This window comes from Stegostoma tigrinum, unplaced genomic scaffold (genome assembly GCF_030684315.1).
Source record: "Stegostoma tigrinum isolate sSteTig4 unplaced genomic scaffold, sSteTig4.hap1 scaffold_53, whole genome shotgun sequence".
Lineage (NCBI taxonomy): Eukaryota > Metazoa > Chordata > Chondrichthyes > Orectolobiformes > Stegostomatidae > Stegostoma > Stegostoma tigrinum.
In genome coordinates this window covers 3,892,659-3,915,893 of record NW_026728461.1, presented here as the reverse complement: position 1 = coordinate 3,915,893, position 23,235 = coordinate 3,892,659, and the positions used below count along the sequence as shown (strand labels likewise).

General features: G+C 43.3%; 1 non-coding gene across 1 annotated transcript; it reads left to right on the top strand.

The window, feature by feature from the left end:
* The first annotated feature begins 21,262 nt into the window (after positions 1-21,262).
* On the top strand, positions 21,263-21,352 carry trnap-cgg (transfer RNA proline (anticodon CGG)). Its single transcript is given in 2 exon segments — positions 21,263-21,298; positions 21,317-21,352. It is a non-coding gene; the product is annotated as a tRNA-Pro (tRNA).
* Positions 21,353-23,235: the final 1,883 nt, after the last annotated feature.

Genomic DNA, 23,235 nt, shown 5'->3' with positions numbered 1-23,235 from the left:
AGAGTTTTGATGCACTGAGTTTCTGTTCATGTGTCCAGCGTGCTTTCGCTAAACTGGGTTTCCAGGATATAAAAACATTAGAAAGGACACTGACGGTGCTTACTGGGCTTTACAGGTGTAAACTTGTTCGATATGACACAGAGAGAGTTTGTTAGGATCGTACAGTCATTCAGTGGTCAGCATCTGTTTGCACAGTTTAGAAGGATTGGCATTTCTATATTAGCCTACAGTGTCCAGGGACATGTAGGTTAAGCCATGATTAATGCGGAGATAGGGAGGCCGCTAGGTCTGGGTGGAATATTCTTTTGAGGGATAGTGCAGACTCGATTGGCTGAATGGTACTTCCCACATTGTAGGGATTCGATGTTTCAAGAAGAAAGGGCATGACGGAGTTTAATCGGGTGTAAAGACATTCCAGAGGACACTGACGGGGTTTATGGTGATTGGATTTATTCATGATGTGGATGGTGGAAAAGTGGGAACTGCTATCCTTGATACAGGGAATACCTATGGAGTTTTTCCAGATTTTGTGAGGTTTAGAGAGAGTAAATAGGATGGACATTCCGTGTTTCAAATGAATCAATATCTGGAAGTCAGACATTCAAAACCATCGATGAAAGATGAAGAAAAGATGGGAGTGAATTTCTGTCACTCCAAAATTCATTTTTTCGAAATATTTTGAAAGACACACAAAGAGTGAATTTCACAGGGAGAGAGGGAGAGGTTTGGCCTGTTGAGGAGTAAGGGATGGGATGGGGCCGAGGTTAAGTAAGGAGAAGTAATCTCTAATTTGATTGACTTTAAATGTTAGGAAATTTTGTGAACATTTGCAGCTGAATAAGATTTAGTAAATAAAAAGCTCAGGGCTTTGGAAGATTTGGCATCATTTTCCACATGAACAAGTATGAATGAGACTGAGCGGACATTATTTTTAAATTGCAAAGGAGAAATATCCGACTATGAACTGTTGCTTGGAGACCAATTTCCAGCTTTGATCAAGTACTTTAAAATGTGACCGTATCACCACAAAGATATTTATTCCACTTTTCACTCAGTGATCTCCAACCAGGAACAAGACACGTTGGTTTTTCAGTATAACTCTCTGTTCTTCTCAGCAGTATTTTCTTTAGGCTGAAATAAATGAGGCCCAGCGTTAATTACAACATTAAACGTTCCAAAGAGATAACTCTAATTCATTTTCGATGGATTCATGAATTGTGTGAGTTTACATTAAGTTGAATAAAGCAAAATGAACAAAACAGCTTTTCTCCAACTTTAACCCTGTTCAGGGTCACCCATATGAGAAAGCTCATGGCGTTAAAACATCACTTCATTTCACTCTTCAGAGATGCTTCTTCACGTGTTGCGTATTTCCAGGATTTGGTGTTGACAACTGAGAAAGCTCCCCAGGACCGGACATTTCTCAACCCAAGAAATTGATCTTTTCCTTAAAAAAAGGACTATTTTGCTCAAACATGCTCTTTAAACTTTTCCTGCTGCTCTATGTCAATAAAAGCTGCTCCGGGTGAGGCTGCCTTACATTTACACTGAATGAAAGGAAACAAGAAAAATAAATAAGGAGGGATCACAATCACAGATTTATCCAGTGGAATTGTTGATGAATATTGTAAACTTATACTCGACACAAGATTCTAATCAATATTTCAAAGAGTCGTCATTAAACTGATGGAGTGACAGATGCTTGATGAACGTTGTGAACATACTAGGCCGAGGGTAATGATCTATTTAGAGCAATCCCATTGCCACGTTAAGGGCGCGCACCTCTGTGCCATAATGAGCAGCGCATTAAACTTCTACAGATTTGTCATTCAAAGGTTGTGGGTTCAAGTTCCACTAAAGTCTACTTTTACTTTAGTTTCCAAATGAATCAATCATGTTCTGCAGAAGTTGCTTAAACATCAGCTCCAGTCACCCAGATCCCTGCTGCCGATCGGAGGAAGTTCGTCACTTTCTCACGCAAGTTTTCAGAGACTAATTGGACCAGAATAGACTGCTCATACGACAAACCTGCATACTTGACGGACAAGAACAACTTAGCATTCAAGTTATACTTCTGATTTGTCACCTTGAATATATTTAGAAACTTATACATTTCAGATCCCCAATGAGGGTAGTGAGGATGGGGTGGGATAAATCTTTGTAGCTTTAAATTCGCTATGACTTTCTAGAATGGTGAGTCAGTGGAAGGAGTTGAATGTCCTCTTCCTGTTCCTATGTTGGTATCCATTGCTGTTGTTTCAGGCAAAGAGTTGTCAACCGTTGCAGGGAACATCAATTGGGACAGCATACATCTCTGCCAACAGCTATTCTGAGCTAATCCCAATTGCCTGCCAATGGTAGCGTATTCTTCTGCTTCCTGCCTGCTCATGAGCCTGTCTAATTGCCTCTCAAAATTTGCTTTCATGATGAAGACAATGGTGAATTGACCCCACTGAATATCAAGTTCAACATTTTTACTCCATTCCTCTCACAGCCGCAGTAGGCAGCCCCTGTTGCAACTTTAGATCAGGCAGTGGAGGATTCTCACATGCGCTCCATCAGACTGCATGCTTCTTCACATATGCTTCCAACTGGATACATGGAGCATGTGGCCATGTAATATTGGTGATTCATGGTTAGAGTTCTCACTTACTGGAATGGAGGTTTGGCTGTGGTGCTGCACATGATCATGTGATATTTTAAATCCAGTTCTGGTCTGTTCTTAAAGAACAACTTTTACAATGAAATTCAATTTACCTTTGTGTTCCAAACTTACGCATTCGCTTGCCATGAAAGTCTGAGAATGAGCCCTTCAATGATGTAATGGTAAAGTCTGATGACAATGGTTGTAGTGTGGGTCCTGTCGTCTGACTGAACTTGTCAAAGGAAACTGTTCAAGTGTCGCTGAATGGAATTCTGTGATGAAACTGCACGATGCCGTGAAAAGCCTCATGACAAGGGGAATGTAACTATTTTTCTGTGAGGTATTGTTTTCCAGACTTAAGGACAGTGCACAGTGCAGTTCCCAGGAGTCAGCATTGGCAACAACCTCTCCTCTGGACAGATATTAATGAACCACATTTGACTACAAAGTGCACAGTTTCAATCTGCTAAATGGCGCAAAACTTGGAAAGAAACTAAACAGGACAGAAAGCCACATCAACTGTTTTTTAACCAATTACATTTAACATGCTGTGCCTTGGTCTGTGCTCTATTCCTGAGCCTTATGACACAATCAGCGCAACACGTGAGCAAGTGCAAAAAGGAAAATGAGTGCAGTGCCAGATGTCATACCAGGAGCAGCACCAGACACACGGTGACGTTAAATTCCCGCAACAGGAACTCTTCCCAAACAGCAGGCTGAGGTGAGATAACTCAGAGGGAGGAGAAGCTTTGGAATTCCGTGCAGCAGAAGCTGTGGAAGTCTTTTATTGAGCCTGTTCAAGAATGTAGCTGACATATCACTACAGGGTAAAATCATTAAGGGCTCAGGGGACAGTGGAGGAAAATATGCATTTCAACAATCAATGCAATTTAACACTGTGTAATTAAGCAAGCTCCTTGAACAACTTCAAATCACGAATGAAAATAACCATACAATCTCAGTCACAACCAGTTTGCCAACTGTGAATGTATAGCCAGAAACATGGGGGCAGCACAAAATCTACCACTCTATTGGCACAATCGGTCAGTGCACAGTACTTATATATCAGTCTCGAGGCGTGCGCAATGCCCAAGTTGTGAATTCGAGCTTCACCTGTGGCAGTTTCAGCTTGTCAGGGCTCGAGAGGGTAATGAGGAAAGGCAATTTTGAGTGTATTGGAAATACCAGTTTCTTTGATTTAGGAGATGACTCAACGATAGAGAAACCTCCTGCAAGTATTCAAAATGCAAAGACATATCTGCAGGGAAATAATAAAAGTGTTTTATTTCAAATTGAAGACTTTTTCACATGGCTGACCACATGAGTGAAATTGCGGGAAAAAGCTGTTTAACTCATTCCAATTTATATAGTTTGCTGAAAGCTCGCCCAGTTCATTGAAATAATAAAAAATAGATCTTAAATTCATCTCATTCAACCATGCAAGTGTTCCATTCAACCTTGGTCAGGATTTTTTATCAGCAAAAAAAAAGAGCTGCTGAGAAGAAGCAATGTTGGGATTTGCATAAAGACAGAGTCTTGTTTCTGAATTTCTTGGATGGATTTCAGACAATACGAAATGTACCTAACATAATCGGAATGTGCTTAAATCTTTAAGGCAACAGTTTAAAGCAGGAATTGCGTCTCTGAGCGACGGGTTCCTTCCGACACGAGAGGGTCTTAATTACTTTGTTCATTCAAAAATGTTCAGCTCCATTTATCATGCTCCACAGAGAATGAACTACCAATCATGTTTTGCTACATATAAAGTCAAATAAATTCTAAACTATTTCCCACCCACCCACAGACTGTCTCACTGTTAAGGTGCCTCTAAAGGGACTTGGGGTGCAGGTACATAATTCTTTGATGCTTACATCACATGTAGACAGGGTGGTCAAACAGGCTTTTGGCACGCTTGACTTCATTGCTCAGTTGTTTGAATTTGGGAGCTGGGAAGTCATGTTGAGGCTGTACAGGTCATTGACGAGGCCTCTTCTGGAATATTGGACACACTTTCGGACGACAGTTGTAGGGAGCACATTATTAAGTTGGCGAGTGGTAAGAAGAGGTTTACACGGATGTTACCTGGTATTGAAGGTTTGATTTGTAAAGAAAGTTTGGATGGACTTGGATTTTTTTTTTAGCTGGCGCTTAGGGAGGTTGACAGGTAACCTGACAGAAGTTTATAAAATAACGAGACATGTAGCTAGTAATAATGGTGTTATTCTCTTCAGTGAGATGGGAGATTTCAAGACATGGGGACATTTTTAAGTTGTGAGGAGATTATTTAAAAAATAAACATACTAGAAGCATAAATTCGCAATGACTATGAACAAAATGATAGGAAGTTTCAGCAGAGTAACAGGTGGCAGGTAAACGGGTGACAGTGAAGCAGGCGTGTGGAGACGAATGTGTTTGTTTGCCAGTGAGATTCACCGCCTCACAAAGTGGGAAACATTGAAGTGTAGCAGTCGTAGTGATTATGTTTGCTGGTTATTCACCTTGTGAATGCTCTTTCCGCTGATATCACTGTTGACCTCACAAGTCGACATGATGAATGATGCAGCAATACGTGTGAAGCCAGTGGTGTCATTGATACTGCATCTGACTTTGGATTAGAAGTTTGAAATGTTGCATCTTCCCTCTCTGGAATGAATTTGACAGCTTTCCTATATTTGCAAATTGACAGTTGCTTCTGAAACGGGAAGTGTACCCAGCGGTGTTTCTGTCAGATTCCGAGAAGCTGTAGTGACTCGATCGCTGACTTTTGGAAACTGAAAGTAGCCCATGAGCAACATCAGTGTGGGACTATTTCAACTCACTGTCCACTTCATGTTTCTGCTCATGGCAACGGCTCCCATTGTCAGAGAAACTGCTTGTATTCCGCATAAAACTGCCTTTTGCTGAGGAACTGTGTGTATGGTGACACAACGTGGGGATGATGGAGACGGAGTTCATATAACCCTGAGGCCTCTGTCACTCTTGTAGGATCTGTCTGTGTATCTCTCTCTGTGGCTTAACATGAGGAAGATTACTTCAAGTGTTAACATATTTTGGTCATCTCAAACTTCAGTCCCATTCATTGATTGCAGGGACACTCTCTTTGAATTTGGCACTCTCAAATTAACAACTACAAAGGTGGTAGGAGAAACGTGTGAACCTGGGACTAGAATAGATGGATGTCTGAAGACACGGGCAGACAAGTTGGCCGAATAGTCTTTTTCCACACTCTTAAAAATTCGAAGATTGGGACAAATTGATTTGCAGCCAAAATAGGCAACAGACTGAAAAGGCTGAAGCAGAATCATTGAGAAAATATGGCAAAGGCTTGAATGCTGTCCCTGGTGGTCTAGTAGTCAGGATTCAGTGCTCTCATGGCAGTGAACTGGGTTTAGTTCCCGGTTGGGGAGCTTATTCTGTTCTTTGGAAGGTTTTCATGACCACAGCACTGCTGATTAACTTTTAGAAGCAGGAAAGGTGCCGTGAGGTAATCTATTTTATCCCAAACGATAATCAAGCTGATATGTAACAAAGAACTACCAATGCTGGAAAACTGAAACCAGAAAAGAGCAAATTCATAGACAATCTCAGAAGATTGTTGTTGTTCTCAGTAAAGGTTGTCCCACCCGTTACATTCCCTACTTGTCATTTATCTGTGGATGGTAACATTTTCGGAATCGTGTTCAGTGACATTCAAATTTGTTTGAACACTATCAATAGCTGTTCTTTCATTACCATCCTGCTCTGTGTTTTAACATCACGTTATTTGACAGTTTATCTTACTTTTCCATCAATTTGAAACAACCACATTCGTGATTACGATGTGGAAGTGCTAGTGTTGGATTGGCGTGGACGCAATCAGAAGTCTCACGACACTGGCTTAGAGCCCAGTGGGTTTATTTAAAATGACAAGCTTTCGAGTGCTACTCCTTCATCATGATAAATTATTACTTCATTGCAACAGTACCTTCGACAAGCAAATGGGACAATGTGGCGTGACTGATCAATGTCATCAGAGTGTAGGAACTTCTATGTTGCAGTGATCACAGTGTGACTGATTTTCATGTTTACTTTGAGGGATGGCAGTTTGAATATATGACGAGCACTTTACACCGAAATAAAGGCAATGGTCTCATTTGAAGTGAGAGATGGCTGAAATAAAGTGGGAGATTAAGTTCAGAAATTGTTCAGTGAAGACACAGTAGTAGAGATTTAGGGAAATAATGCAGAGTTCACAAAAAAGCCGTGCAGTGTGTCTTTGTTAGTTTTCCATCGGTTTTTAGATGAACATGCGTATTTTTAGCCTGACTCTGGTTTCACAATCCCATTGCGTCACAACACCCAGAGGGTAAGGGTCAGGTAAATGACATGCAGAAGTTGCATAGTACCTCATGACACGCACAATAACCAATTAAGTGCTAAGGAAGCACGCATCACACTGAGATGGAGCGTGCTTATTTATGTGAAAGGCTTTTGCATATAATCCCTATTACATAAAGATCTCCCTCACATTGGAAAATGAATTTCCGACTGTGTAACTCTGCTGAAGAGCTAAATATTTGCCTCGAGGCAGCATTCGTTCTGAAGTATGTATTTACTCCTCCTGCCGTCACATGTTACTCTATACCACCTGAGCTTCCCGCTTCCAGTAAACACTTCAAACCCACACAAATCTATCATATATTTCACACAGCTTTTGTTCCCAACTAAACTGTCACAGGTATGATGAACCTGTTGGCCTTCTCTGGATCTCTCACTGTGTTATGACCCAACATGTAAAGTGCATTGTTTCTGACCCCCAGATTACCCTGTAGTATTACCCCACGTTGATTCAGACAGCGCCGTCCTCCCTGTGACATGTACATGTGGTGTAATATTATGTCATGCTAGGTGTCCCGCTGTGTCAATATCACCTCTGTCTAACTTCCCACATTCTGCTGGTCAAACACTGATTACACTCAGAATCATAAACTTATCACAGTGCAGATGGAGGCCATGCAGCCCACCTTAGCTCTGCGGGTTCTCCACAAAGAGGTAATGGGTCATTCTCTTCACTACTTTCTGTAATGCTGCACGTTGCTACTTTTAACGTAACCATCGAATTGGTTTTTCAGTAACATAATTGAGCATCACTCTTAGTCGAACTCAGTATTACAGTGATTACAGACACTAACCACTCCCTGTGTGAAAACATTTTGCCTGATGTCACTTTTGCATTTTCAAATGAACCTCTGCCTCATCACACTGGATCCCCTCCCAGGCAGGGGAACATTTTCTCCTTATTGATTCTGTGTATAGCCTTCACGGCTTGGGAAACTTCAATCAGACCTGCTTTCAACCTTCCAATCTATCTTCGTCGCTGACATTCCACACACACGGCACCTTTCACGTGCAATTTTTCAGCGTTATCTACAATCAAATAGCGATCTCCTTCCTGAGGTTTCCCGCCCAAATCTTTGTGATAAGCCAGAGTGTTTATTCAACGCCAGATTGCTTGGGTGAACATCCTGAACCCCGAGTTTTCATTTTCAACACGCGTCATGTTTGTTACAATGACACCTCTGCTGCCGAAGCTCATCCTGTTTCAAGAAGTCCAACTTCACGAGGTGCAGCTTTTCTTTTCGAAAATTTGATCAAGCGACCTGACAAAACGAAGCGCTTGCCTGATATTTTAATCTGGGACCACTCACATACTAACTGAATACAAATCCCTAAGCAAGAATTATACTTCTAGACCATGAAGCCAGTAAAATCTTTGCATTTCTAGTGCGGAGCCAGGCGTGAAGCAGAGTTAAGTTTCAAGAACATCTTCTCATTCTGTGTCGCTGATCCAGAGATAGTACTGTTAGTCCCTTGCCCTGGGACCGAGCACTCCCCACTGGTGGGTTATGAAAACATTTTCTTCCACTTGCAAGCAATGCTGGGGGAGGGAAACACGCATGTGCTCTTCTGATATCTCAAACACTGGCTTTATTCTCATGAGCTGGAAATTAGTAACTTTGGTTGCAAACTTCCTCCAAATGTCTGTTTTCCAAGACAGAGACAACGAACGATGTCCAGTTGCTGGGAAAGAGAGAAATGGGCACTGGAGACTCTTTAGTCAGGTAAATCAACATGAGTTCTGTTTGTGCAGCCTGTTTGGTGTTCAGGATTCGTCTTCATACAGCAATCCTGCAGAAAGACTTTTGCAAAGCGGCATCAGTTTGTTTGCTGTGCTTGGGCAACTGTAAATATCTGACAGTAAGAGATAACAAAGTATAGAGCTGAATGATCACAGCAGGCCAAGTAGCATCTTAGGAGCAGAAAAGCTGACGTTTCGGGCCTAGACCCTTCATCAGAAAAGGGGGATGGGGAGACAGTTCTGAAATAAATAAGGAGAGACGGGGAGGCGGATCGAGGATAGATAGATGAGAAGATAGGTGGACAGGAGACAGACAAGTTAAAGAGGCAGGAATGGAGTCAGTAAGGATGAGTGTCACTGTGGAGGCAGGGAGGGGATAGGTCAGTCCGGGGAGGACAGGCAGGTAAAAAGGGCGGGATGAGGTTAGTAAGAAGGAAATGGAGGTGTGGCTTGAGGTGGGAGGAGGGGGTAGGTGAGAGGAAGAACAGTTAGGGAGGCGAGGAAGAACTGGGCTGGTTTTGGGATGGAGTGGGGGGAGGGGAGATAGGAGTCTCATATTAAGAGAATCTGAATGAAACTCTCACTCAAGGCGTCATTCAAAGAACAAATAATGAGGAAAATTACAGCACAGGAACATGACCTTCGGCCCTCCAAGCCTGCATCGCTCGAGGTCCTGTCTACACCTGTCGTCTATTTTCTAAGGGTCTGTATCCCTTTGCTCCCTCCCCATCCATGTAGCTGTCCAGATACATCTTAAAAGACACTATTGTGTCTGCGTCTACTATCTCCACTGGGAACGAATTCCAGGCACACACTACCCTCCACCTAAAGAAATTTTCACGCATATCTCCCATAAACTTTCCTCCTCTCACTCTGAACTGATGACCCCTCGTAATTGCTTCCCCCACTCTCGGAAAAAAAACACTTCTTGCTATCCACCTTGTCAATACCCCTCATGATTTTGTGGACCTCAATCCAATCCCCCCCTCAATCTTTGTCTTTCTAATGAAAATTATCCTAATCTACGTAATCTTTCTTCACAGCTAGCACCCTTCATTCCAGGCAATATTCTGGTGATCAGAGAATATGGGAACTGCAGATGCTGGAGAAGCCGAGATCACAAAGTGTGGAACTGGATGAACACAGCAGGTCAAGCAGCATCTTAGGAGCACAAATAAACCTGGCGTTTCGGGTTTAGAACATTCATCGGAAAGGGCCGAGGCCTGAAACGTCAATTTTTGTGCTCCTTAGATGCTGCTTGGCCTGCTGTGTTCATCCAGCTCCACACTTTGTTATCTAACATCCTGGTGAACCTCCTACGCACCATCTCCAAAACATTCACATCCTTTTGGTAATGCGGCGACCAGAACTGTACACAGTACTCCAAATGTGGCCGACCCAAAGTCCTATACAACTGCAACATGGCCTACCAACTCTTGTACTCAATACCCCGCCCAATGAAGGGAAGCATGCCCTATGCCTTCTTGACGACCCATTGACCTGTGTTGCCGCCTTCAGGGAACAATGGACCTGAAAACATAGATCTCTCGGTACATCAATTTTCTCCAGGTCTCTTCTATTTACTGTATAATTCGGTCTTGAATTAGATCTGCCAAAATGCATCACCTCGCATTTGCCCAGATTTAACTCCACCTGCCGTTTATCTGCCCAACTCTCCAGTCTATCTATATTCTGCTGTAATCTCTGACAGTCCCCTGCACGATCTGCTACTCCACCAATCTTCGTGTTATCTGAAAACTTGCGAAACAGACCACCTATACCTTCCTCCAAATCACTCCTGTGTAGAAGGAAGCTATACAATTCATCGAGCCCACAGCGACTCCCTACTGCCTGCATCTCTCTGTCCTTTCTTTTCAGGATCGTTTATATCTGTCAAAATACTGGTGTCTGTGTTGTGATGCTGTCTTCGATAGGCTGATTTTTAAGTTGATTTGATTCAATTTACTCCTGTCATTGTCCACTTGTTACTCACAACTCCCCATATCACATGAAAGATGCTGTTGCCTGAAACAGCGTGGGGAATTATTGCAGGGCGCCCTGTGCATCGAACTCACTGCAGCTAATATGTTTCAATGGCATTTTCATGGAGGTATCTTTCAACGTCGAATGGCATGGGCAAACATCATGAGGCATATATTGTGTTTTGCTTTGACCCGTTCACCACAATGGTACCTCTGTCTCATCCCTCCTTCGGGAAGCCCGACCTTTTTGAAGACAGGTTCTTTTTTGGAAAGCTGATTGGTGATTTGGCAAAACTGAAAGCCAGCTATCAGGGCTCATCGGGGAAGGGAATCCAGGATCCCTCACATTTCCACAATCACCAAAGTCAAAATCATACCCTTAGACCAACAAGCCATTGCCAGAACTGCCGATCCGGTGCTCAATAGCTGGAACTTTCTTCGTGTGAGTACATTGCACCTTGCTCCTGGGATCCAAAGTAACAAAGAATTTCAAGAATATCTTCTGATTCTGTCTCCCTTCACTCAACATAGTATATAAATTTCAGGCTCACTGTGAACGTCGGGAGGGGCTGTCACACTTTAGTTTCTACATCTGTTGTGGAATAAAGATCACTTTAACTGTGTCCAATGTGAGGAAAGGAATTGCTTTTTTTTGGAAGCATTACTTTATGAAGTCACGGTCACTCTGTTATAACAGAAGAGGAGCTGGAATCTCCTGATAGATCAAACCATGAATTTGGTTGTTTATAGAATAAGTGGTAAGATCCCTGGATATTGATATGAACACCGTGCTATCCCCAGCTGAACAAATCGGCTGCCAGGAGGGAGGCAGCTGTGTTTTAAACCCATGACGAACAGTTCATGTTTTACTTCTCATACTGAGGGAGCTCAGAATCTACCAAAAAAAAATCCATGACACAAACTTGAGCCATTGTTCCCATGTAACACAGATAGGGAATCTTTGAGAGCAATCTAAAACAAGAGGAGAGAAGGTTTTGGTCAACATGCATCATCACCAACAACCTCTGTTGTAACATAAGCTTTCACGGAACTTATTTGCATATGAAAATTAAGTGCAGGACGTGATTTAAGCACACAACTGTCTGATCTGGAAACAGATGCGCAAACCTTATAGCACAAGCTCACACGTACACTGCTCCTGTACAGGATTAAGGGGAAGCAATTGCAACAGTATGATTTTAAACCACAAATGGCAAAGGGCGTCAAAGGGTAGTCCTTATTTTCTGTTAAACCATGACAACGTCTCTGACTCTCTTCATTCCTCTTCTTTCTCTCTCTGCCTTTCTATCTGCCCCGCTCTTCCCCACTTCAGTGTCCTAATTTTACTTCCCTCCTCCTCTACCTTTTCCCCTCTTACATCAATATCCGAATTTGCAGTAAACCAGGAAAATATTTCACAGAGCGAACCCAGGACTTACTTGAACTTTTTTTTTCAAATGCAACGAGAGAGAAATGATCTAAGAAAGAAACAAAACAACTAAAGAGACTCTAGGCCCTCCTTTGGATATTATTCAGTGAATTCAGCCACCAAGAATAAATATTTCTCCGATTTCACGAAGAGAACTCACCATGAATATCATTAATACAAATAGAGAATCCGAAGAGTAGCTTAATTTGAGGCCAAACACGGAAGTGCCTGAGATTGTAATGTAGAAATAAAAAAATAAATGGAGATGTAATTACATTTCATTGAATGATTCAGTACCACGTGACCCACGACTAATTCATATTCATCTTCCAGGAGCCAGCATCATTATTGCATCACAGTAGTTGAAGGCCATCGCCGCTCATGCCGTGTGACATCATGGTCCAGCTGGAAGTCCCGCGGAGAGTTTATTAAAGATAACTCACTGAGGGTCAGACTGCCTTGCATCAGAAAACATTTGTATGGCCAACCGAAATCATTTAATGCAATACACAATCTTCAAATAAAAGAAGTTTGAGGCATCCTCCTTTCTTCTCACTGAAAGCTCAGCACCCATCAAGGTAGATAATAATTCTGTGAGCAGTTGATTAAAGCCCAAAATGATCAGACATGATGTCAAAACCATTGAAAGAGAACAGCCCCACCATCTCCCCCATCCACCCCCACACCCCACCCCCCGCTTTGATTTATAAAATCATTGTTTGATCAACCGGCCAATGCCTAATGCAAAGAAGTTCACATGAAATCACAGTCTGATTACTGCAAATGTTTCCATGATGAATGTTCCACCCTTTTGTTTGGAACAGTAAAACTGATCGAGGAAAATTCTCATTTTGTTAGTTGCAATATGAAGTCTGAATTGGCTGACACCTGATCTCCTGCATATTACAGAATGTTTGGCGTCAGTCTGTGTAATGCATTTAGTCAGCACATTCAGATGTCAACCAAAAAAAAACCAGAAACAACTGTGGATGCTGTAAATCAGGAACAAAAACAAATTGCTGGAAAAGCTCAGCAGCTCTGGCAGCATCTGTGAAAGAAAAAAGAACAGAATGAATGTTTCAGGTCCCATACCCTTCCTCACAACTGTTCTGAGGAAGGGTATCAGACCTGAAATGTTAATTGTATTTTTGTTTTCCTTCACAGTTGCTGCCAGAGCTGATGAGTTTTTTCTGGAAGCTTTCTTTTTGCTGTTATTCACCAATATAACTTGTGAGATAAAATTTTTACTGTTTCCTGGTCACACATTTTCGACCCCGTCAATTAGCTGTGAGAAAATATTCTCCATTCATCAAAAATTCTGCTGATATCCAGTACATTCAGGCCTAGGAATCTTATAACAATATTCTTTCAAAGTCAACATGAAAAAAGTAGCCGAACACACACGAAGACATTATTTCTGAGAAATCTACCGAGCTCTCGGTTTAAATCAAAACCACAAGCACAAGACGATCAATATTCTCAACTCTCACACTCCACTTATCTTCTAACAGGGACTGTGGCTTCTTTGAAGCCCCATTCTGCTGATTTTGATCGTCCACCCCCCCCCGCAGAGATGTCTAAGCTGAGTTGTAGATCTGTTTGCAGTCTGTCCCATTTAGCATGGTGACAGTGCCATGTAACACAACGGGTGACATGCACAATGTGAAGGCGAGATATCCTCCCCTCAGAGATTATACTTTTGTCATCTCCTGCCATTACTGTCCTGGACAGATGTGGCTGCTGAGGACAGATTGGTGAGGATGAGATCAAGCTTGTTTTCCCTCTTCTTGGTTCTCTAACCACCAGCAGGAGCAATTGAACGACTGTGATTTGGCATCCAACCAGCTGCTGCAGAACCACTCTTTCAATGTCCATCGACATTGAAATCGCCAATGCAGAGTTCATCATTACCAGCCTCAGTATTCCATCCATGTGCTGTTCAACATGGAGGGCGACTGATTCATCAGCCGGCAGAGAACAGTAGGCGGGAATCAGCAGGCCGTTCCCTTCTCCATGTTAAACCAGATGCCCTGAGACTGAATGGGGCGAGGATGCCATATTGAGAACTCCAGGTTAATTCCCTCAAATATGACACATTGTGCTGCGACCTATGCTGGGTCTGTCATGAAGGTGGAACAGGACATATCCATGGATGGGGATGGCGGTGGTGGCTCTGGGACATTGTCGATAAGATATGATTCCGTGAGTTTCAGATTGTTTGTAATTTTACTAGAAAAACTACTTTTTTTCAATTTTCCACTCAAAAATGGAGCCTATGACATTTATTGTGGAAACATGGAAATAGCTTTATCCCATCCCCTGCAGAGGCATCCGTGTCAACGGGAAAAAGCTCCCCCGAACCCCGGGCCATCTCTCTTCGTGCCATTCCATTTTTTGTCTGTTTCCAAGTATCTCATTGCACTGCCGCAGAGATCCTGTTTGAATTCCTGATTTTTTCAAAGAATACTGATTATTTCAATGTCTTAGATCGGCTAATGACACCAAGAACACCAGAGTCAATGCTCCAGCATCATAAAGATGGGGAAGATGCCTTGACAGGCTCTGCTCATTCAGACCGTTCATCCTTCACTCTGCCCCGAGTCTAGTTCACAACGAGCTTTGAAAGATTACTGAAACTGGAGGCTGGGTTGTCTATGTTGCTTCCTTCCCATGATTTGCCTCCCAACTAATAAATTTTGCGTTGTTTTTCATGTTATGGATGGGGTTGGGCAGTTTGTTTGAGCTGATTGTGAGAAATTCTTTCCGCTGACCAGGGTGAGTAGCAGTTAGATTCTGTCTTCTCCAAATGTTTGATTTTCACTGCAAAGACATGTTTGGATCTCAGACTGTCTCAGATTTCATAAGGAACCACCTTCACAGACTCACAAAGATTTTCGCAAAAAGACGTCAGACAGTGAAGAAAGGACACGGCGACAGACAATTGGAACGCGGAACCTCTCACAGCTCATCAACGACCCTCACACCTCTACACCATTGAACAGTTCCACCAAGCATTAGCTTTCTGTTGTCATCTGGTTGACACGTGCACAGTGACCTTTGGATGTTGGAGACTGGCTTCTTCTGCTCCAGCGGTGCGTAATTTGAGCTGGTTGCTTGTATGTAAAAAAATCACAGTTCAGGCAGTGAAAGAAACAATGAACAGCTTTTTCCCATTCTGCCCCCGCTCCTGGACTGCTGCTATTCTCTCCTTTCCCCGACCACGGGGATGTCTTCAACGGTAGATGGATCAAAATGTTTCCCTCCATGGGCAGGCCGTGCTTGGGGAGGTGTACGCTTTCCTGAACACTGGGACGGTGCAGAAGCAGAAGAGGCAGAATTATTCATCAGGAAATTACAAACCACGTTTGGAAACTTTCATCAAATGACATTAATCAGAGACAGAGAGGAGGATGCAGAGCATCTAGAAAAGAGAGAAGCCGAAACTGAAGTCTACTCTCTTTAGAAACTTGATGTGGGATCTTTCTTTGCAGCCTGTTTGGTTTTCAGGATTCGACTACACACAGCAATCTTGCAGAAAGTCTTTCACAGTGCGGGCGTCAGTTTCTTTGTTACGACTGGGCAGGAGTTAATATCTGACACCAACAGTTCCAGATTAAGAGAATCCAAGTGAAACATGCACTCACTGAGAGTCATTCCCAACGTCCCTGAGCTGCGGTGCTGCTGACAGTTCAAAGTCGAAGGGAGGGTTAAAAATGAGCCATTGTTTCTCACTCACCTGCTCTGTCACAGAGGTAGTAAACAAAATCAGAAGTCTGATGACACCAGGTTACAGTCCAACAGGTGTATGTGAAATCACACACTTTCACAGCGCTGCTCCTAGATCAGGTGGAGTGAAATTTTTCACCGGCATCTCCGTGTCACAGAGATGTCTTAAACCCATAGTGTCATTCCCATGCAGGAAGAAGCCGTTCAGCCCATCAACTCCACGGCAATTCTCTGTTACTAGTATCTCTCTATGGTTATTCATAATCGGTAATATCAGTCCTAATAAGGGTGAACTGTATTTGTGCCGTGATGCTGTCCCCAATCCTCTTGTCATTTACAACTTCTCATTTCACCTGAAGGACGTGACTTTCTGAAACAGTGTGGGGAATTACTGCAGGGAGTCCTTCACATGTAAAACACTATAACTGATTTTTTTAAAATATTCAGCAATAGACAATAGGCTCTGGAGGAGGCTATTCGGCCCTTCGAGCCAGCACCACCATTCATTATGATCATGGCTGATCATCTACAATCAGTAACCTGTTCCTGCCTTATCCCCATAACCCTTGATTTCAATATCTTTAAGAGCTCTCTCTATCTCTTTCTTGAAAGTTTCCAGAGAATTGGCCTCCACTGCCTTCTGGGGCAGAGCATTCCATATATCCACCATTCTCTGGGTGAAAAAGCTTCCAATGAACTCCGTTGTAAATGGCCTACCCCAAATTTTTAAAGTGTGTCCTCTGGTTCTGGACTCACCCATCAGCGGAAACACGCTTCCTGACTCCAGAGTGTCCAATCCCTTAATAATCTTAGATGTCTCAGTCAGATCCCCTCTCATCCTTCTAAACTCAAGTGTATACAAGCCTAGTTGCTCCAATCTTTCAACATATGATTGTCCCGTCATTCCGGGAATTGACCTCGTGAACCTACGCTGCACTCCCTCAATAGCCAGAATGTCCTTCCTCAAATTTGGAGACCAAAGCTGCACACAATACTCCAGGTGTGGTCTCACTAGGGCCCTGTACATATACAGAAGGACCTCTTTGGTCCTATACTCAATTTCACTTGTTATGAAGGCCAGCATGCTATTAGCTTTCTTCACTGCCTGCTGTACCTGCATACTTGCTTTCATTGACTGATGTCCAAGAACACCTAGATCTTGTTGTGCTTCCCCTTTACCGAACTTGATTCCATTGAGATAATAATCTGCCTTCCTGTTCTTGCCAACAAAGTGTATAAGCACACATATATCCACATTAAACTGCATCTGCCACGCATCCGTCCACTCACCGATCCTGTCTAAGTCAACCTGTATTCTCATAACATCCTCCTCACATTTCACACTGCCACCCAACTTTGTGTCATCAGCAAATTTGAAAAATATTACTTTGAATGCCTTCGTCTATATCATTAATATATATCATAAACAGCTGCAGTCCCAGCACCGAACCTTGTGGTACCCCACTGGTCACTGCCTGTCATTCCGAAAAGGATCCGTTTATCACTACTCTTTGCTTCCTGTCAGCCAGCCAATTTTCAATCCAACTCAGTATTTTGCCCCCAATAACATGTGCCCTAATTTTGTTCACCAATCTCCTATGCAGGACTTTATCAAAGGCTTTCTGAAAGTCCAGGTACATTACATCCGCTGGTTCTCCCTTATCCATCTTCATAGATACATCCTCAAAAAATTCCAGAAGATTAGTCAAGCACGATTTCCCCTTCGTAAATCCATGCTGACTCTGACCTATTCTGTTACTGCTATCCAAATGAGTCGCAATTTCATCTTTTATAATTGACTCCAGCACCTTTACTACCACGAACGTCAGGCTAACCGGTCTATAATTTCCTGTTTTCTCTCTCCCTCCTTTCTTGAAAAGTGGGACAACATTTGCCACCCTCCAATCTGCAGGAACTGATCCTGACTCGATAGAACCTTGGAAAATAATTAGCATCGTGTACAAAATTTCAAGAGTCATCTCCTTAAGTACCCTGGGATGCAGACCATCAGGTCTCGGGGACTTATCAGCCTTCAGTCCTAACAGTCTATCCAACACCATTTCCTGCCTCATATCAATACCCTTCAGTTCGTCCATTACCCTAGGTGCTTCAGCCACTATTGTATCTGGGAGATTGCTTGTGTCTTCCCTCGTGAAGACAGATCCAAAATACCTGTTCAACTCCTCTGCCATTTCCTTGTTCCCTTTATTAAATCCACCCGTTTTTGACTTCAAGGGCCCAATTTTAGTCTTAACCATTTTTTTTTTCTTTTCACATACCTAAACAAGCTTTTACTATCCTCCTATATATTTTTGGCCAGTTTTCCTTCATACCTCATTTTTTCTCTGTGTATTGCCTTTTTAGTTATCCACTGTTGCTCTTTAAAAGCTTCCCAGTCCTTTGGCTTCCCAATCATCTTTGCTATGTTATAACCCTTATTCAACCCTGAATAAGGGTTATTCAGCCCTTAACTTCCCTCGTCAGCCACGGCCGCCCCGGCGTCCCCTTAGGATCTTTCTTCCTCTTTGGTATGAACTGATCCTGAACATTCTGCATTATATCCCGAAATACCTGCCATTGTTGTTCCACTGCCATCCCTGCTAGGGTACAGTGCCACTGAACTTTGGCCAGCTCCTCCCTCATAGCTCCATAGTTCCCTTTATTCAACTGCAATACTGACACTTCCGATTCTCCCTTCTCCCTCTCAAACTGCAGATTAAATCTTATCATATTATGGTCACTACCTCCTAATGGCTCCTTTACTTTGAGGCCCCTGATCAAATCCAGTTCATTGCACAACACCAGATCCAGAACTGCCTCCTCCTTAGTAGGATCCAGTACAAGCAGTTCTAATAATCTATCTCAGAGGCACTCCACAAACTCCTTTCGTTGGGGTCCAGTACCATCCTGATTCTCCCAGTCTACCCGCATGTTGAAATCTCCCATAACAACTGCAGTGATACCTTTGTGACAGGCCAGTTTCAACTCTTGATTCAACTTGCCCCCTACCTCCTGACTCCTGTTTGGGGGCCTGTAGATAACTCCCATTAGGGTCTTTCTACCCTTTGAATTTCTCATCTCTATCCATACTGACTGTACATCTCCTGACTCTATGTCCCCCATCGTAAGGGACTGAATATCATTGCTCACCAACAGGGCCATCCCACACCCTCTACCCACCAGTCTGTCCTTTCGAAAGCACGTATATCCTTGAATATTCATTTCCCAGGCCCTGCCCACTTGAAGTCACGTCTTGGTTATCCCCACAACATCATACTTGCCTACTTCCAAATGAGCCTCAAGCTCATCCACCTTACTTCTTATGCTTTGTGCATTCATATATAATATTTTTAATTTGTTTCTCCCTTCACCCTTCCTATCAATACCTATTTCACTTGGCCATACTGTACGATCGCTTCTTGCGTTTTCTGCTCTGTTGATCCTGTTGTCCTTCTTAGCTTCTCTTATTCTCACTTTCCCTTTAACTTGATTCTTAAATTTACAGTTTGCCCCCCGCCCCCCCGCCATTACTTAGTTTAAACACACCTTTGTTGCAGTGGCAAACCTGCCTGCCAGAAAGCTGGTCCCCCACCTATTAAGATGCAAACCGTCCCTCTTGTACAATTTATTCTTACCCCAAAACATACCCCAGTGATCCAAGAATTTAAATCATTGTTTCTGGCACCAGTTCCTCAGCCACAGGTTCAAGTCCATTATCTCTCTGCTCCTGCCCTCTCCAGCCCAAGGAACTGGAAGCAAACCAGAGATAACCAGCCTGGGCTCTTGCTTTTCAGCCATCTTCCGAGTTCTCTGAAGTCCCGCTGTAGAATGGTCTTCCTTTTCTTCCCGACGTCATTAGTACCGACATGCACCACCACCTCTGGCTTTTCACCTTCACCGTCGAGGATTGTCTGCACTCTGTCAGTGACGGCCTGGATCCTGGCACCAGGAAGGCAACACACCATCTTCAAATCTCGCCTGTTGCCGCAGAAACCCCTGTCAGTCCCTCTCACAATGGAATCCCCTATTACCACAGCTCTCCGTGATGTCTGACTTCTCGGCTCTGCCTCGACACCAATTTTTGACTCGCAGACCTGTCCACCTCTCTGACTGGCAGTGTCGTCTGTCTCGACAGTTTCCAAGACAGTCAGCCTGTTTACTATAGATGCTTCTCCTGGAGTCTCTTCTACTTCATTCATGTCTTCCTTCATCATCGATATCCCCCTTCTCCCTTCAGGTATCCTCAGTGTAATGACCTCTCGGATAAGCTTGATGTCAGCTAGTTCTTTATTCCAGGCTGAAACAACCTCCTTCAGAAGCTGAATGTGTACACACTTACCACAGGTATAGGAGCTGGAAACATCATCAGTGTCCCTGACCTGCCACATCATGCACGCAGCACACTGAATCAGCTTGGCAGTCATGTCTTCACTCTCTTCAACAGTGGCGCAATCTCCTCACCGAGCCTCTTCGCCGAAAACTCACACTTTACTCACTAGGCACTTACCTCAACCTTTGTAGTTTCCTTTGAGTCTGTTATTCCTGCGATCTCAGAGAACAGTTTGAACAAATAAGACCATGGCAGACTGACACAGAACAGTAGAAGGCCAGTCAGAACCTTCAGATACGTTTCACCTCACTTGTGTAAACTTGGCCCATGTATCAGTATGAGATATTTATTTCAGATGCACTAACTTACAGGAAGTAGATCAAAACACATCAAAATAATGAGGTCTGATTTCAATTAGATCGAGTTCAGTCTGAGACCCCTGAGATTGTTTGCAGTGAACATATCGTGCAGGGAAGAAGGAAGCAAGTTTTAAACAACCGTTACCAGTTGTCAACAGACACCATCACTGGTGGTGGAAATCCCTCGGTAAGCACAACTCTCTTTATCTTGAATGTTCTCTAATCCCATTTACCTGTCTACTGATCCTTACCTGTGGAAACAGTTCCTCACTGGCTGGCACCATGAAATCTGCATTTAACCTTCTTTGCTCGAAACAAAAGAAAAAATCCCAGCCTTTAGAATTTCTCCACAAATCTGAATTCCCTCAGCCCCAGGCATGAAGATTGTGACAAGATTTTGGGAACAAAATTCAGTTGGTTGGTGGGAACATGGAAAGACTAAACAGAAACCGAAACTCCAGCTTCACAAATCGTTTAAAAATTTCTGTGATCCAAGTGGAAACATATGGTATAATAATCCATCAATGGAGAATACCCAGTGCCAGGAGATGGAGCAAACAACACCGATTTGGGAGCAGGGCGACAATTTGAGAAGAAAATATCCTTGAAATTCTTTGCTGCCTCAAACAAAATGGAATGTACTTCACTCTGAAAGGGGTACAAAACTGGCAGATGGCTCGTTGGTCTAGAGGTATGATTCTCGCTTCGGGTATTATATGCCTCTGACATGTGAGAGATCCCGGGTTCGAATCCCGGACGAGCCCAGATTTCTTATCCTCCCTTTCATTGAACTTCCCACCCAGCTTTCAGAAAAATGAAGCTGATCTCATGTTATTGTGAATACAACTCAGAGATACACTTGCTCAAATCGAAAAAACAAAGTGTTTGCGCTGCAATCTGAATGATTCCAGAGATCACAAGAATTGCAGATGCCGGAGACAAAATTGTGACAGTGTGGAGCTGGAGGAACACAGCAGGTGAGGAGGCGGAGAAAAGTCGACAGCTTTGTCCGAGGTCAATCATCAGAATGAATTCTCTGCTGCATTATTGCTCAATTATGTATGTGTGAAAGTTCAGGAATCTGGGACGGACAGTGATTGGAGACAATGCGGAACAGGTTCACGTGAATGGTGACGTGCGTGAAGAATGTCAGCAAGAAAGAGAGATTGGAAAGTTGAGATAGTTCTCCTTCGAGAACGGAAAACCAGTCTGATTGAAGCTTTCCAAGTTGTGAGGGGTATGAACAGAGGAAATAAGGGGGTGAAAATGCTCACACGCCTGTAAAGTTCGAGACCGATCAGGCAGAGGTTTAAAGTCATGAGGAAAAGAAGTAAGAATTACATGACAAAGAATGTTTTTATACAAGACGAAGTTGATCTGGAAATCCCTGCTTGACTGCGACAAAGAGGCAGATTCATGCCAGACAAAACGTAATTGGATAGTTCTGTGAAAAGCCACAATGTGCAGAGTTACAAGGAGAAGGCAAGAGAATGATACTAAAACAGACATATTTATTGTGGACACCCGGTGCACCCAGAGGCGAGCTACAGGGCCTGCATCTGCGTTTTGACAAATTTTGTGATTCTGAGTGGAATCACAGCTCGACCAACAGAATGTGGGAACTTCGACAAAGGTAATATTTACACAAGCACAACACGTCTAAACAAACAGAACATTACATCGCAACGGTAAAGCTATTTTGACATCATTCTTTAATTTACATCCCACACACCAGATGAAAGCTGAATGCTTGTTTAAAAAGTCACACGCCAGAACAACCAAGTGTTACAGCAGGAGCGTGCTAGACCCTTCCTCTAGAGATTGAAAATTCGAAACCATTCTCTGCCAGTTGTTACAGGCTTGCGGTGTACTGTCCCGCACCCTGCGTTTTGATCAGTTTACCGCTTGCCATAAATTCATGCGTCTGAATTAAACATGTCATATTGATACACTGGCCAAGCTTACACAGGGGAGGTGACATGCTTGTGAAGATCTTAATGCCGTTCTCTGTGGTCTGCCCTGAACTGAACTGTAAAACCTCTGATCTGAGATGGGAATAAACGGGGGAAGGTGAAACACATCAGGTGCAGTTTTTTTTGTTTCCATTTCTGGTAGTAATTCCCCGCGCTGTTTGAGATGTGAATGATAAGAGGATCAGCATGTCTGAAACAGCACCGAAAGGCAGAGTGGTTCAGTGGTTAGCACTGCTGCCTCACAGCGTGACAGACCAGGCTTCAACTTTGACCTCTGGAGATTGTCAATGTGGTATTTGTATATTCTTCCTGCTCCCTGCGTGTGCTCTGGTTTCCTCCCACAGTCCAATGATGTGCAGATTACGTGGATTGGCTGGGCTAAATTGCCCGTTGTGTTTGGCGAAATGTGAGTTTGAGGAGGAATGGGGTTGGGTGGGATGCTTTGAGGTGCGGTGTGGACTTATTGGGATGAAGGGTCTGTTTCCACACTGTAGGGATTCTCTGAGCATTACAGTGCAGACACCACTATTGGTATTAGGGAGGTATAGCACTGACACTTCAGAGAAATACAGCCGATTTAGAGTCACCGTGGCTCGATGGACTGAATGGCCATGGGCTGAGACATCACACTCGCTGTCTCTGTGAGGGAGCGAGTGAGGGAGAAACAATGGCTC